At 46.1% G+C, this 17,481-nt stretch overlaps 1 protein-coding gene across 7 annotated transcripts in view; it reads right to left on the bottom strand.

Moving 5' to 3' along the window:
• LOC138525778 (OX-2 membrane glycoprotein-like) overlaps positions 1-17,481 on the bottom strand; it is a 313,688-nt gene that overhangs the window by 24,776 nt on the left and 271,431 nt on the right. The window lies entirely within an intron of this gene.

Below are 17,481 nucleotides of genomic sequence, written 5' to 3'. Positions count from 1 at the left end.
ATGAGAAGGCAAAAAGAGCAAGAAAGGACGCCATTGCCAGATGGTGACATCCATGATGAGTGACAGGAAATATGAGCAAAAGGGTGAGAGTGAGAGTGAGAGGGTAAGAAATAAAGTGAGAGTGTGAGAGGAAGGATGAGAGGGGATAGTGAGAGGAGGTACGCTGAGTGAATAGAGGGTATAGGTTGGGTGGCACTAGAGAGCTAGAAGGGGTAGGTGTGCATGGGTGGTCGGTGTGGGTAGAGGGAGTGGGGTAGGGGTGGTGGGGTAGAGAGAGTTGCTAGTGTGGTTGGGGGTAAAGAAATTGGTGGTAGGATGTTTTTAGGAAATAGTGGACAATTTGCTGCTCTAACATGCAAACAGCAAAGAGCTACTGCTGTCTTGTAGTGAATTGAAATTGTATTTCTATTGCACTCATACACAAGTGTTTCAGAGCACGACAAGGCAAGGGAGGGGAACAGGGGAGAACAAAACAACGATCTTACTAGGCTGAGTGACATTGAGAACGCGCAAGTGCATGGGGAGGGAAAAAGTGCAAGGAAAGGGGGACAGTGAAGCCAGTGCCCTCACTGTGCACCCAGTTAACTGGCAGTGTTGTGGCCCAGGACCCGCTCTTTGTAGCGCTAGAAACTTCAGAGGCTCCGGGAACTTTTGAAAATAGAACCCACTGCATTTGTTACGGTATGAAATGGCAGAAGCACATCCCTCCTGGAAAGAAATCAAGGCCCAGCTGGTGCTTCAGCCATTTCATCCCTTTAAACATCATCCAGTTGCCATGCCAACGCGCGAGTTGCTCCCAAACTCCCCCTTTTCTCTAGTACTTACAGTACCAATGTTTTGGCATAAGGTGGCAGTAGTGCCACCAAATATTCCAAAACCAAAAATGACACAAACAGGAGAGGACAGAAACACATGACAATGAGCAAACAGCGCAGCTGCAAAAAGGCAGAACAACATGAATGGGATGTTATGTGATTTACCAGCCTGAATAAACAAGATTAACAAAGGCAATCTTTACTTATGATAAGAGCAATCGCACTTTAGCATAGCCACACTATGGTCTTTATCTGACACTGTACACACGAGCAAGGAACAATTTTGATGCATCCTGCCTCCTGCAGGATCTACCATGGGCCAGTAATGCACAAGGAGCAGGAACCAGGCTGACCCAGGTAAGTGGAAAAGGAAACATGTTTATTTCTTATGTTCCATAGTACAAGTAGTTAAGTAGGAGAGAGAGAGTCACAGGCCTCTACCCTGGTTCCCTGCCCAACTCCATCTCCTCAACCATCATCTGTGGAACTCCCAGGTGCCCCAACACTCCAAGCTCTACTATAGCATCCCACAAGGCCCCTGCACTCACACAGACATCAATAACATATAGGATAGTACACATCCCCCCTTTAAACAAAAGAAAATGCAACAACCTCATAACCATGCTAGGACTAACAACCAAAAACACTACTACTCCTTCCACCCTGGCCTGCCACACCAGGGTCTCGGTGCCGCCACCACCAAGCCCTAACCTTGCTACAAATGGACAAACAAAACCAAAACTACAGACCCTCCTACACAAAAGCACTTTCCACCAAGACTGCCACCCCTGGCCTCAGGTCTGCCACACCTGAGCACAAACCAAACGCCCCCACAGAGGCTAACGGACCTACCAAAATAGTGTAGCCACCAATCTTGAAAACCTATACAATGGCCATAACAATGTATCCTAAACATGCCAAACAATATAACAATAGTTCCATACACACCAAACTCTACCCAAAACAACCATGCCCCATAACTTCTCTCCCAAAGAAAAGCATGAAAAAGGATGAAAATTATAGTCAAAGTGACACACAACACAAAGATCACGAAAATACAAAAAGCAACCACAAAAGAAAGAGGTGTGGCGCAAAAATATGCATAGCAAAAATGCTATGTTAAGATGTAAAAATAAAACACTACCAGATGAAAAAAAAAAACAGTAGTGCAGTGCAAATGCCACAATTTGCAAAACCCAATTCAGACACACCACACAAGATGGACAAATCAATGGTGTAACCTGAAAACTCAGAATTAAAATATTAATAATTTAAACTGAACATAAATCCACTAACCCATGCCAATGTGCAGAGCACAACTTCACTACTAAACAACCACTGGCTACAAACTGTGTGCCCTCCATTACAATTCAAAACCAAGATTTAAACTGGCCTGCAATAAAAATGGAATGTACCTCCTACCAAATGCACCACCTGGCACAACAGAAAATCTATAGGAGTTAAAACATGAACTCCTACATCAAATCCAACCTCAACAAAGAGGAACAACAAATGTCATGCGGTAACCAACAACGCAGACAAAACTACAATTCTGAGGGTCTATATCCCCAGATTTCATACGCACAACTGCATTGAAAAATCACAACCCCAAAATGGGCCCCATGCGCCACGGTCAACCACTACTTCTTAACTCAAGGTTAAGATACTGGAGCATTCTTCCTTGAGTGTCCGACCTCCTTAAGAAAAACTTGGGGTGCCTACTGAAGGTTTTAATACTACTGCAAATACACCTGGCCAGGGTGCATAAACCTAACCCTATTGCATGCATGCATGCATGCAACTCCAAATCATACCCTCCAATTGTGCGCACTCCACTACAAACGTGCATACTCCCACACGTCAACATCTACAAATGTGCAGTCCATACCTAAAACAAAAGCAATTTAAAGCATCTCCCCAAAATTAGCATTAAACACACACTTTTGCTCACTACTTGCATGAAATTTTACTTCATAATATTCATTACCCTACAACATGTATAAAGAAAAATTGTCCACCTATAAGAAAAACATGTCAGCAAACATTAACACCTCGCTAAATCACACTGTTCTGCTACATCTAACCACTGTTTGTACTGCAAATGGGGCTACTTCAAATTAATTCCATTTCCGAAAATGCTTCGCTTCCAACATTCTGCAGAGAAATATAAACGCTTACGTCTGGCAGTATAAATAAACCTCCAAACCGGCACCGTGCTGTGCAAGTTAAATGTGCCATCGGTCTTCAGGCACTGTCCATTTAAACTCATGAGCGCATAGTTGATTCCCCAAATTCCCAACAAACGTAATTATAATCAGTAGTGCACTCCCCCAAGCGACATTATTACGTTCCGTCACACTTGATTCAAAAAAATGTTAACATCTCACAGTTTCGGTATATGGCCGCAAGATGAATGCATTATACTCCAGATCCTGCTGGTAAAGGTGCTTTAACAGCTTCATTTCACTGTTCCGTGAAACATTATCCCTTTACTGCTGGCAACAGGCAATTCCTCTTCAAACACCAACGTTCGGTTTCACTGTTAGTAAAGGTCATGTCATCACGCTCCCAACACGTCCTAAGGACCTTTCCTTGAATCTTCTACTGTAGCCTACAGGCTCCGGAGCTCCGAGAAAACAATGGTGGAAGGGCAGCCTCCATGCGTTCCAGCTTAACGGCAGAGCTGGAACGTAGGGGTTCTTCTGGGCGTGCGCCACCCAGGACCCCATGCGACCCTCAGGACAACCCGAAAACTTTCTTCCCACAGTACCTCTGTCTCTAGGAAACTCCATCCATATTTCACTGCAGATCTCCTTATACATGCGAGCTTAACAGCGCTTGGATCTCCCATTTTGAACCAAAATGCGCATCAGTGGCAACTTCCTCCTGCCGTAGGGCCTCCAATCTTTCTCCAATGCTCAATTTCTCCATGGTGATTTTCGGATGCCCGTAACTGTAACCCTCCTTGGCATCAGCTGCTTTTCTCCACTGGCAGCACATCAGGAAAACTCTTCAATATGCTGGTGCTTACTCTCCACCGCTTCTCCTCCTCTCCTACACCCAGTTTGCTTCAGGTTCAAATATCCTCGTCACCAAATTGAACCAGGCTGACCCAATTAAGTGGAAAAGGAAACATGTTTATTTCTTCTTATGTTCCATAGTACAGGTAGTAAAGTAGGAGAGATAGTCACAGGCCTCCACCCTGGCTCCCTGCCCAGCTCCAAGACCCCAACCGTCAGTTGTGGAACTCTAAGGTGCCCCAACACTCCAGGCTCCACAGGAGCATTCCACAAGGCCCCTGTACTCACACAGACATCAATCATAACATATAGAATGCTACAAATTTGAAATTCACTGTTGCCCATCGTAACTCATTCAGAAGAGTAGACAGTACTAATAATTAATGTATAAGTAAACTGAAAAGAACATTGGGATATATATATATATATATTGTAACTCATTCAGAAGAGTAGACAGTACTAATAATTAATGTATAAGTAAACAGAAAAGAACATTGGGATATATATATATATATATATATATATATATATATATATATATTTTAACACAGGGTGCCCCTAAACATAAGCACATCGTTTTTCCAATTGAACACGACAATCATTAAATGTGTGACGCACGACAGATCTAGTGGGACAGAAAAACGTGAACTGCTATCCCTGGTTAACACATTTTACGCCGTTTCATTGAAAATGCGCACAGAGATCAGAATTCAGCACATGAAGGAAAATGAATTTTAATTCATTCAATTTAAAACATGCACTCAGTAATTTGCTGCAAACTGCTTAGAGTGTGGAACTATCAGGCAAACGTTGTGCCACTGTTGCACACATGTAATTAAATGTGCCCAGGACTGACAGAAGAATACTCTACATGCTTCTCATACCCCTAGCACATGAATGTTTAAAACCTGTGCATAATTTTGACGTGCGTTATTTTCAATTAAATGCCTGGGGTAGCGGCAGTGACATCACTTGACCTCTGATAACATCGCAGGAAGTGACGTCATGTGACCCCACCCCAAAGTGATATCGCGGGAAGCAATGGCACACAACCTTTCACCCCTTGACAAAACACGAAGTGGCATCACATAGCATTGATCCTAAGTACACTACGAAAAATACAGTTACGATATCAATATAATGTGATGTACATTTCATACAAGAATGGATCGCCATTTGTATCATTAGAATCAGTGTGTATAGACCCATATTACCAAATTACTGTGCATGCAAGCAGGCGTCTATGTCCAAATGATAATGATGTGTTATTATATAGCACTTATGCTTAAGCGCTTTATATAGAAAAAATATACACCCAATATCACCCAAACTGTGTTGCTACTCATTTATCGACCTCAGAAGGATGAAAGGCTGAGTTGAGGTGTTTAAGGACAGAATAAACCAGCGACTCACGCCCTGAAGTGTGCCTTAAATAAACCTTTAAAGCGTCTAGCAATTATTGTATAGAATTCCAGAAATACACATTATTTGGTATTCCTATTCTTTCTTATTTAGGGTCAGTGATGAAAGTGTTAGACTTGTGGCACCCCTGTTCTTTTTTCTTCTTTTTTTAAAGATTCCTGAACAAGAAATCCAGCCACTCCAGAAGTAAAGAGCCACATGGTGCTGGCCACAGCCCAGGAGCTTGCATTACAAACAAAACAAACACCACGTTTTTATTATTTTTATTTTTCAGGGGATAGCAAGGGAGACCACAGGGGTGGCAAGGGAGACCTCTGGCGACCCTTAAATGGTCTCCCTGAAGTGAAGGGCTGTATGTTTTTAAAGCGCGGTGTATGTGGAGTTTGTAGTATGGGTTATCACTGAATACAGTTAAACAGTAAGTATGCAACTCGATACCTAACCGGGGCGGTGATGGTTTTTCTGTTCCATCGTTCAATCCTCCTGACATGTGCTAGATGAGTTGGTATCACATGTGACCATAAAGACACTTCTGGTCTTGCCTCTGGTCTTTGACAACTGTGGAGACTGAGCTGTCAATAAAACGTGATCATTTTGTGAGCTGTCAAAAAAAACCAAGATCTACTCATCAAAATGATGCACAGGTTGAAAACATTCAAACCGAATGACGAGTCAAGTTACATGTCAAGGCTGGATGGCACATTCTGGAGTCATGTCAAGTACAACAGCACACTGAATCAATTCAAAGGCTGCATAATGAAAACATATCAAAGACTAAAGCTGCATTCCAGGTTCTGTACATAACTGCAATAAAATGTAGATGTGTGTCACGGACACACAGCACAATCTAGGTAAAAGTCAAGAGCAGTTTAGGTACATGTGAAAGATGACGTCAAATTCTGGTTTCATGTCACAGACAGGAATACTTTGACATATGATGTGACGTGAGTGCACATGATGGACTCTTTATGACGAGGACTGAAATTAAGCATTCTGGATACAGGAGGAGTGAGGGGGCGTACTGGGTAAAAGGCAAAAACTGGGCACATGCATATGACCACAGGGGCTTTCGGTTTACATGCCAAGGTGTAATTCCATGTGTTGGGTGTATTTAAATGAGTTGGTCATGCGTACAATTTGCAATATAAAGCCTACCCAGTATTTGGAGCAGTCTTGGGATAGTGTATACATGCTGGCTACAAGTCAAAGTATTCTAAAACCCAGGACGCGACAAAACGTACATTTCGGGAGCCGGGGATGTGGAGGGGGGGCAAAGTGGTGATAGGAGGGGCCACTTCAGAAAATAGGTGGGGCAAACCTGGAGTCTCCAGCCCCACTGTTCTACCCACCGTGTTCTGGTGTGGGGACTGACTATCAAATAGTACATTGTAAAGCGCAACATGCAGAGAGGCGATGGAAATCTTTCTTGGAAGTAGCAGCTTTAAAGTTTTACTGCGTTTGTTCCAAGTATACTTTTTCAGCACAAACACAGTGAAACTTTACACCGCCAGTTTCGGTAAAGGTTTCCCTCACCTCTTTGCCTAACAAAATGCAAGTGCGCACATCCAAGGGTGCACCTAGGCTCAAATTTAAGTGGGGGCTAACCCTTCAAATGTTGGATGAGGTGCCAACTTCAGAGACTGTGGGGGAGTGGCAAACGTACTTCTGTAGAAGAATCCAACTTCTTTACGCATTATAATGAGACTATTCTAGTGCAGCTTCAATGCTAAAAGCAGTTAACTCTCTCCTTTAAGTCTGAAAGCAGCCACTTATGGACTGCTTTGAGAATGAGCTGCCTCATGTCTCCTCTGCCACCCTTCGAGACACTCCCCTTGTATGCAAGTACTAAACCGACATCACTGTTTCAATTGCCTAGAAATGTATGCATATGAATGCAGGTGCTAACAATTACATTCTTTACATAACTAAGGTTTCGACAAAGCACTTCAAAGGATCAGACCTCGGGTTCTCCGCATTTCATAACATATCCCCAAACACATTGAAGAAGATCATCACTCAAGACTTGGGTGATTCTGACCTGCACCCGTCTGTCAACACCGTCACTCCTGATGCACGTCACAATGCCTTAAAATTCCATATTGCAAAACCACATCTTCGATAAAAAAAAGTTTGCAAGTGAGGAGGCAAGTTCAAGTAGAGTCAGCGCTGCATCCTGTGCCAAGAAAGTTGTTTGTTCGTGTTAAAAGTGCTGTATTCAGAACAGTGGTGGAAGTGCAAAAAAGGAACGAGTGGTACTTGCATCCGAAAAGGAATGAGCACGATGGTTGGAGATGGGGAGGGTAGGACTGTGCCGGAATGGTTTTGACCTTGGTGTATAATCTACAATGACTCTTATTGCTTTGGGGCTAGACTAGACATTGCCTGGAATAATAAACAAGCACTGACAAAGCCAACAGTTTGGGCTTTTGCGCAAGTATGGGATATTTATTTTATTGTTTGTTTGTTATGCGCTTATACAGCAAATAGAATACTGTTTCAAAGCAGCCACAGGGCAAAGGGAGTGAAACAAATTAAAAACACTATATTTAAAAAGCAGAGGAGGGAAAAAGGAAAAAAAGGACGATCCTACTATGCCTTGTGTGCATTCAGAACGTGCAAGTGCAACAAGGAAGAGTGTAGAGAGGGTAAGTGCTCGGGTGTATGGGCTCATGGGTAAGGCACAGATGAAGTGCGTGGTGTGGTGAGAGCTACGCGACCAGAGCTGCGTTAGGTAGAAGTGTGAGCTTCCAGGGCGGAGGGTGTGCTGAGGCAAGTACTGAGGGTAAACAGGAGCTGGGGCGATTAGGTGTGGGAGGTCAGGGGCCAGAGTATGCATAAGGGCCTAGGACACCAATCACTGCAACTGTGAGATTAGCAGAGGAGAGAAGGGAAGGAGGAGGTAGAGAGGAAAGTCTTGAGGAGCTTCCGGAATTTTAAGAAAGTCCAGCTCAAGGCATAGAGGTAGGGGGAGGCAGTTCCATATGAGGGAGCCAGCTGAGGAAAGCGATTGACCATCTACCCTCCGTTTAACAAAACACTTTAAACACAGAGTTGGTGCACCAGGAACATAGTGGCCTAGAGGGAGAGTATTTATAGAGATCAAGTTGAAGATAGTGTGGTCCCCCGGCCCAGACCGCCTTGTGCATGATGCAGCAGGATTTGAATTTAATCCGTGCGGCAACCGTGGGCCAGTGAAGACTTGTTAGAGCATGAGAGATGCGGTCCCTGGGCTTAAGACCAAGGATAAGTCTTGCTGCCCTATTCTGGATAAGCTGGAGAGGTCGCAGAGTGGAAGAAGGAAGTGTCAGGAGAAGGTTATTGCAATAGTCAAGCCTAGAGAGAACCAGGGCTCGGGTAACACGGAGCCTCTTGGGGAAGGTGAGAAAAGATCAAATTTCCTTCGAGAAGTAAGAGCTGAAAGTGGGACTACTTGGCAATGTCCTAAGTCTGAGTGAGGAAGGAGAGCAGGGAGTTGAAGATGATTCCAAGGTTTCTGGTTCAGATGAAGGAGCAGGGGGAGAGCCCAAGGAGGATGTCCAGAGTGAAGGGAAGGAGGAGGGAGCAGGTGTCCCGATGGGAAGGATCTCATTTACAGGCGTTCAGGGACAGATTGTTGGAAGTGAACCATGCTTGGATGGCAGATAGGCAGTCAGGGATGGTGGAAGGTGCAAGAGGGTCATCAGGAAGTTTGAAAAAGAGTTATGCATCATCTGCATAACACTGGAGGTTGGAGGAGATGAGGCATGCAAGCTGAGCAAGTCAGATGTTAAAGAGCAAAGGGGAGAAGATAGAACCCTGTGGACACCACAGGTGGAGAAGGAAGTAGGAGAGAAAAAGGTGCCCAGGGTGACTTTGAAAGAGCTGTCCGAAAGGAAGGATGTCAGCCAGTCCAATGCCCGATAGGCACTGATATAATGGTATTACCTTGCAATAAGATGTGTGAGAAACCTGAGGCGTTTCTCCCAGGCTATTCCCGAAGATCCTTTGTTCAGGTGGCCAGGGGAGGGCCATCGCTCTAGGATCCCAACCCTGGAGGCGGACAAGCAGGGAGGATCACCTGGGCAGGGTGTCCTTGGGGATTATGGGAGACACACCCTCCGGCGAGACATGGTATTCGTCCCGTTTCGATACACCCCTACCTGACATCCCCTCAGTTGTCATGGGATATTGTAAACAGAGTCCCATCATACCCCAGTATCTTTCTGTAAGGAAAAGGCAAAACCATCAGGGTACACAAAGACCATTCCTAAATCCCAAAATTAATTTCACCCCTTCTTCCTCGAAACCCACTTTTCAACAACCCTACATTCAAACCCCTTTTCCAGAAATCTACATTTGTATGCCTTTTTGTAGAACACCACAATTCTCATATTCCCATTCCCAATTGAAATACCAAAGGACTGGGCCGAAGAAGAGGCAGATGGGAGTCATGAGGATTGCCCTTAGGAATCAATAGCTATGCTGCTGATGACAAAAGAAGTGTGTTGTCAAGTTCATTACTGCACTGGCTGTAGGCCAGGAATGCAGCCTGCACGTCTCAGGGGGGCTGTGACTCGTGAAACTGGCAGAGCTTGATCATCCGAGCCAAGCAGATTTTAGATTTGCCTCAGAAGAGGGTGAGGTGATGTCCTAACTCAGGAAAAAAGGCGCGGACAAGAGCATCAGCATCCAGTGCAAAAAAGCCATTGCACTGTCCAAGTCCATCGGAACGGGCAGAAGGTAGCAGTCTATTCTGCGTGCCTGAGAAACGCGGACATCCAGGGCCACATCATGGTTCCTGCTGCTCCAACATTCCAAGCACCCGACGCTCCACAAACTTCCTGCTATGTCTTGGGGAGCTAATTAAAGCACGGTCAAAAATGGCAGAAGCACAGCTATCCTAGAAAAAACAAGGTCCAGCTGGTGCTTTGGCCATTTCATTTTCAAGCATTAGCAAGTTGCTATGGCAACGCCATAGACTGCTTCCGTACTCCCCTTTCTCTTTTACAGTACCAATGGTTTGGGCATCAGGTGGCGCTAGCACCAACAAATGTGCCAAAACCAAAAAGTAGATTGTATACTCCATTCACTTTAGGTAGAAATGGCCAGGGGTATGCTACATTCTCTGGAGAAGGGGGTCAATAAGTACAAACAATCACAGTGCAGAAATGGCCAAATAAACAAGCATTGGCAATGCTAACAGTTTGGGCTTTTGTGTAGGCATGAGACAGTAGTGGTATTAACTGGCCATTAATGGTAGCAGGTGCAAAATGGTGCGAGTACGTAGGTATCTAATAGCGGTGTCTGGCAAATGCTTAATATGCGCAAGCTGAAACTGCTGCCTTTGCCAATGCTTGTTTTTAAAAGGATTTCAGTGAAGGGCACACATACTGCTTATTAATTGAATGGTTGAAGGCAGACGTGGTTAAGACATTTCTATTACACCAGTATCATATTTACAACTCCAAGTCATTTACTCTCAGGAGACCGCTTTAAAAAATTCACTGGCAGGCACTTTGAGTGCAAAGTTTGAAGGTACGTCTTGATTAGACAAGCTCAAAGAGTTCCCACAAGGAGGTGTTATGGGTGGGGAGGGACAGGAACTGGGTGGAAACTGACATATCGAATAGCATGGTCATGAGCAGTCAATGCTCGGGCAAACAAGACCTACGAGCTGTGGTCCCTCTTCATATGCCAGTTCTTACTGTCTGTACTCTAATGCAATAGTTTTGGCTTGTAGATTTCGCAAGCACCACCTAATAGCCCAAACTAATGACCCCCACAGTGCACTACACAAGGACTATGTTGGGAGTCACTCAACTTGCCACATCAGGACGAGAGTAGTCATGCAGTTAGTTTACTAGTCAGTGAATCCAGCTCAGTGAGGTACCGGATATCAGATCAGGAAAGGGAACCATTGCGGGTTACCAGAGATTCCTAACTTCCCTAGGCATGTACTCCATTAAAACCCTCGCAGACTGGCACTGTGTCTGCCGAAGCGTAACCCACGGATCACATGCTTTCATATCGTGGCACTGGGAGCAGCAAGGACAGATCCAAGGACACGTCATTTGCGAATTAGGACCTGTACATCTTGACAGCCTCTTTTCCCATATATGATTCATCGACAGTCTAGCCGCGTGGTGACTCGTCGAACTGCATGGTTTTAAGCTGCAGAGTACAAAATCATACAAACGCCACAAATACGAAATGCAAATCCACTGGCAGACTTATTCAAAACTAGTCCTCTGAAAGGGATCCTGGAGCACTTGGGCGAAGCTCGACTCCTCTTACAGCGCAATTAAAGCAAATCCCAACTCCTGCAGGTTCGCCTATTCTTACATTCCTCACACTACAACATACGTTATTAATACGCATACCAAAGCGAGACCAGGAATGGTTTTTGATAGCTACAATGAATGCCAGGAAAATGGGGCATCTGCCCCCCCATCCCACTTTGCCAGAATATCTGAAAAACCACCAACTCGCTTGACGCCATATACGCAGGAACAGGCAGGTGTTCCCTGCGTGAGTTAGGACTCCTGCGAGACATGGCATCCCGGCTCCATGATCATGTTACATACAGTGCTTGCACCGATTGCTTTGGTCTAATAACATATTTACAGCAAATTCAGATTTCCACGAATATATCCCGCCAATGGCTCTGGGATTGTGTCTAGAATTGCAGCGCTGGAAGAATAGGAGACTGTTGTAAATTGTATTTTTCCATTTCAGGCTCCAATACGGGATCTGCACACGTTTTACACTTCGTTCACCAACCGTACGAAACAAAAACAATATATATTTTAATTGGGCACACATCAATTTACCAAGTTATCGGTCTTTTCTCTGAAAAACATCTGTAGACCTTGAGGCCAATTCGCAAAGACAGGATTTACACCTGTCATGTACACAGGTGCGAGGTTATGAATTCATTTATTTGAGGCTTTGTAAAGCCTGACATGCACACAGAGTGCTTCAGAGCACCAAGTGTGAAAGTGGGGCGTGAGTGGCGATAAGGGAGGGAAGGGGTGGGGTGAAACGAAGTGTAATGATACAAAAAAAGGCACTTGGGCCATGAGGGGTGCTGAGATGCCCGGACTTTGGTTCCAGGCTCACCAAGGAAATCGTGCGGCACGTACAGCACATGTAAGCACACCTAAAGCCAAACACGATCTCAGATAGATAGATGGAGGCCACGCTTCCAACCAACCAAGGAATTCATACAATGCAAAAAACCCTCTCAGAGTACGAGTGGCCGAAGGCAGGCCCGATAAGACATCATTACACCAGTAGCGCGTTTACAATTCCAATTAAGTCATGAAGACTGCTTTGAGCAAACACTGGCAAACACTGGCAAGCACTTTGAATGCAAAGCCTGATGGGAAGGCTTGTTAAAGCGAGCTCGAAGAGGTCCCACGAGGAGGGGTTTGGGTGGGAAGAGGCAGGAATGGGTGAGAATGGCCACAGGGATTAGCACGACCATGGGCAGGCAATGGGTGGGCACATAACCAAACACCTAGAGACCATAATTCCTCCCTGTCTGTCGAATTTTTTGGTTTTTACTAAAAACGGGACCCTGAAAACCCCAGCAATCTGCCCCTGCAACAGAAAGACGAGGAACGGGCAGGTCGAATACAATCGAAAATGGACAGGTTAGATACAAGGGTGATTGCAATGCAGAATGCCATAGAAAATAAACACCATAGCAAGGAAGGAAATGTAGGTCTTCAGGTCCCTCCAGAAGTGTGGAAAGGAGGGGGGCCCCGTCTTAACTGCGTTGTCAACTTGTTCCCAGAGACCGGGTGCAAAGCAGGAAAAGGCCCATTTCCTGTTTCCATCTTACAGTTTTGTTTACAGTCTGGTGACGTCATGGCTTTTGGTGGTGCGTTGACCTCCAGAAATAGTACGTTTCTCTGCAAGGTCGATTGGCACGGGTCTTTTGGTCACAGTCGAGCTTATTTTTTTACAGCATATATCCCTAGTATTTCTATGGGAGTTTTTTTTTAAAAAGTGCTTCTAGTCTTGGTTGAACCAGGCTAGACTCTTATTTCAAAGAGTTGCACAAAGAAAATAGAGCTTAACAAAATAATCTGTGGCAATTAAAGGCAATAACATGATGCTATATTTTTTGATGTCAGGGAGTAGCTAAGAGGTGAGCCTTCCAAGAGCAGAAAGAAGCAATTATGATAACAGCAAAAAAATAGGGCATTCCAGAGTTTAGGGGCAAGAGGATAAAATGGTTGAAACAAAGGGATTGAGTGCAAGGAGGCAGAACCGCAAATATGACGAAGAATGCAGAGTGCGAATAGAAGCTTTAACAGCAGCTAGGTAGAAAAGATAGGGAGGCACAAGGCCATGCACACATTTAAAAATGAGTAATTAGAAAAACTGAAGATTTTAATCAGTAATACCGTGAGCAATAAGATGCAGAAATAGGAGAACGCAAATAGAAGATCGGTAGAGCTCAAATATATTGAAGAGGGTAGAGAGAATAGGCAGGGAGGCACACAGAGTGAGGAACTCAAGTGAAGCCATACAAAAAAAAAATAGAAAGAAAGAATAAGTTACTTACCTGTAACTCCTGTTCTCCAGCATTGGTATCCTTCATGGATGCACATGTTCTTGAATATTCTCAGTTGTCAGGCTGGGAATCCTCAGTAACATTAAAGCAGTTTACCTTTACATTTCTAAACTGCTTGCCACTTTAGTACTCTATTAGAATCATTTTGGGTCATACTGCCCACAGCCAATTAGACAGGTCCCCGTAGCTCCACCCGTGGTGGCCATCTTGGTAGCACACGTAATGTGGCAGAAAGAACCAAGAAGCGCCAGAGAGGGGTAGGATGGAGGGTCACATGTGAATCCATGAAAGATACTAACGTTGGAGAAGAACAAGTTACTCTCTTACCTGGTAACATTCTTTCGATGGGATGGTCCGACGACGTATTCCATATCTATGACATGTAATCACCACAGCTGTGTTGCTTCGGAAAATCTTTGGTGTGTGTCCTGCGTCGATAAGCCGCCCTCGAGGACCTCCTCCGACGGCCGACGTCACTGGATGTTATAAGTAGGACGCACTAAGCCCATAGCCTCAGTTGTAGTTTTTTCCCATAACGTGTGGCACCAGTCTTCTGCCAGTCTGACACAAAGCCTTGCGTAAACGTAAGCTGCAATCGCACAAGAAATTCTGTAGCGGGGAAGGCGGGGAGGGAGCGATATGGAATATGTCGTCGGACCATCCCATCGAAAGAACGTTACCAGGTAAGAGAGTAACTTGTTCTTCGAGGGGATTGGGTCCTCCGATGTATTCCATATCTATGACAGACTCCCAAGGCAGTACCAATGCAAGGAGGTGAGAAAAGAATTTAGAAAACAGAAATTTAGAATGCCCAATCAAATTTGCGGAGTAAAGGACCGCCTTGCCAAAGGCCAGATCCTGCCCACAGATGGAATCGAGGGAGTAGTGACGTACTAAAGTATGTACCGAAGCCCAGGTGGCTGCATCACAGATGTTACGAATAGGAACACCCCTCAGCAGGGCAGTAGAGGCAGCCATACCCCTGGTAGAATGGGCCCGCTAGCCGACTGGTGGGTCCTTACCCACCAAGCGGTAACACTCAGAAATAGCCAGAATAATCCAGCGAGACAAAGTCCGTTTCGTCACAGCTTGTCCCAAACGCTTTCCATCGTAACCAATGAAGAGTTGATCGTCCACTCTGACCCGGGACATGCGTGAAATATAAAAGCTTAACGCTCTCCTAGGATCAAGCCTATGGAGCCTCTCCTCTTCCTTACCAGGATGTGGAGGAGGATAAAATGCCGAAAGAACAACCTTCTGGCCTAAATGAAATTCCGACACCACCTTCGGAAGAAAAGAAGGACGACCTCTAAGGACAACCCTTTCCTTCTAAAACACAGTGAAGGGTGGCTTAACTGAAAGTGCCTGCAACTCACTCAATCTGCGAGCGGAAGTGACCGCAACCAAAAATACAGTTTTAAGAGTTACCAGTCTCAAAGGGCATGAATGCAAAGGCTGAAAAGGAGCACCCATCAGAAACTTGAGAACAAGGTTCAAATCCCAACCAGGCACCTGGAAAGGTGACGGAGGGAACACATTAGTGAGCCCTTTCAGAAACTGAGAAATTAAAGGAATTTTAAAATAGGAACACTCTTCAGACGAGCGCTTAAATATGGACAGCGCTGCCAGGTAACCTTTAATGGTACCCACTTGCAAGTCCCTGTGGGCCAAAGAAAGCAAAAAAGACAGAACTATGGGAATGTCACATGCAAAAGGATCCACATTCTGAACCCTGCACCAGTCGCAGAACTTGCGCCAATGGCAACGGTACAGGGACTTTGTTGCTGGCCGTCTGGCCGAGAGCAACACCTCCATCACGTCTTCTGGGAGGTCCCAATCCTTATACCTCAACCTTTCAGAAACCAAGCGTGAAGGTTGAGGGATCTGCCCCTCTGGATGGAGAACCTGACCTCCCTCCCGTGAGAGCAGATCGTCTCGGTAGGGAAGACGACGTGGAGGGCAGATGGACAAGTCGAGAAGGTCCGGGTACCACGTCCTCCGGGCCCACGCCGGATCAAGGAGGATCATCCGGGAACCGAACCTCTGTAACCTCCGCAGTACTTGCGGGATGACGGGGACTGGAGGAAACGCATACAGCAGTGGGAATGACTACTCCACCACAAATGCGTCTCCTAAGGCTCCTCTTGGAGGAAATTCCTGTGAGCAGAACCTCTCGCACTTCCGGTTGACACTGGAGGCGAAGAGATCCACTTGAGGGGTCCCCCAAAGGGCGAAGATCTCCAGGAGAATCTCCTGAGCCAACTCCCACTCATGAGAGATCGCGCTCTGCCTGCTCAGAGCGTCCGCCGTCTCGTTTTCGTCTCCGGCCAGATGAACTACCGAGATCGAAACTTCCTGCTGGATTGCCCAGAACCAGAGCTGCATCCCCTCCCTGCACAGAGGAAGTGACCCTGCCCCCACCTTTTTGTTGAGGTAGTGCATGGCCACTGTGTTGTCCGTCAGATTCAGGACATTCTTCCCTCGCACAGTCGGCAGAAAAGCCTTCAGGGCTAGCCCGATGGCCCTCAGCTCCAACAGATTGATATGGAGTCTGGACTCCGACGGAGACCAACGACCGCTGACTGTCAAATCGTTGGCATGAGCTCCCCATCTCGTGAGGGATGCGTCCGTCACGATCATCACCTCCGGCCAGGGTAGCCAAAATGGAGCCCCCTTCATCAGATTGTCTTCGACGGCCCACCACAGAAGGTCGTGGGCGACTGAGGATGGCACCTGAACAGGGTCCGACAACCTGCCGGAGGACTGAGACCACTGGAGCTTGAGTGCCCGTTGCGAAGATCTCATCCGCAACCTGGCCTCTGACACCAGAAGAATGCAGGATGGCATGAGGTCGAGCAATCTCAAGAACTTGAACACTGGGAGACTCTGGGCAAGCTGAAACTTGTGCACCATCTGCTGAATGTGACGAGCCCTCACTTGGGGAGGAAAACACTGCCCCAGGGACGTGTCGAGCACAGCTCTGATGTCCTGGAGCCTCTGAGTTGGTGTCAAATGGGACTTCTTTAAGTTGAGGGAGAAGCACAGCTTGTGGAGTGAGTGGTAGGTGACTGACCGATGATCCAGGACTCGCTCGGGAGAGCGCGCCCTGATCAACCAATCGTCCAGGTAGGGGGAGACGTGAATTCCTCCTTTCCTGAGGTGCGCTGCCACCACAACCATAAGCTTGGTGAAGACCCTCGGGCGGTGGTCAATCCGAACGGCAGGACCCGAAACAAAGTGCGAGTTGCCAACCGCGAACCTCAGGTACTTCTTGTGCTTTGGATGTATCGACACATGAAAATAAGCGTCCTTGAGGTCGAGAGACACCAACCAGTCCTGAAGATGAAGCGCCTGGAGGACTTGAGAGAGAGTCACCATCTTGAACTTGTCCTTCCTGAGGAGTTTGTTCAAACCACGCAAGTCCATGATGGGTCTCAGTCCCCCGTCTTTCTTGGAAATCAAAAAATAAGGGGAATACCATCCCTTGTTCCTCTCCGCTACAGGCACCAGTTCTATGGCGCCTTTCTCCAGCAGGGATTGAATTTTCTGTGCAATGAGTGCATCCGGACTCTTCAAAGAGATTCCCTGGTGGATTGTCTAGAGGCCTCTGCCGGTAAGGAAGACAGTAGCCGTGGGTTATGATCTCCAGAACCCACACATC

This window comes from Ambystoma mexicanum, chromosome 7p, assembly GCF_040938575.1.
Source record: "Ambystoma mexicanum isolate Mex_15411 chromosome 7p, UKY_AmexF1_1, whole genome shotgun sequence".
In the NCBI taxonomy this organism is placed as follows: domain Eukaryota; kingdom Metazoa; phylum Chordata; class Amphibia; order Caudata; family Ambystomatidae; genus Ambystoma; species Ambystoma mexicanum.
Note: the sequence above shows the minus strand (reverse complement) of the source record. Positions and strands in the feature narration are given on the sequence as shown.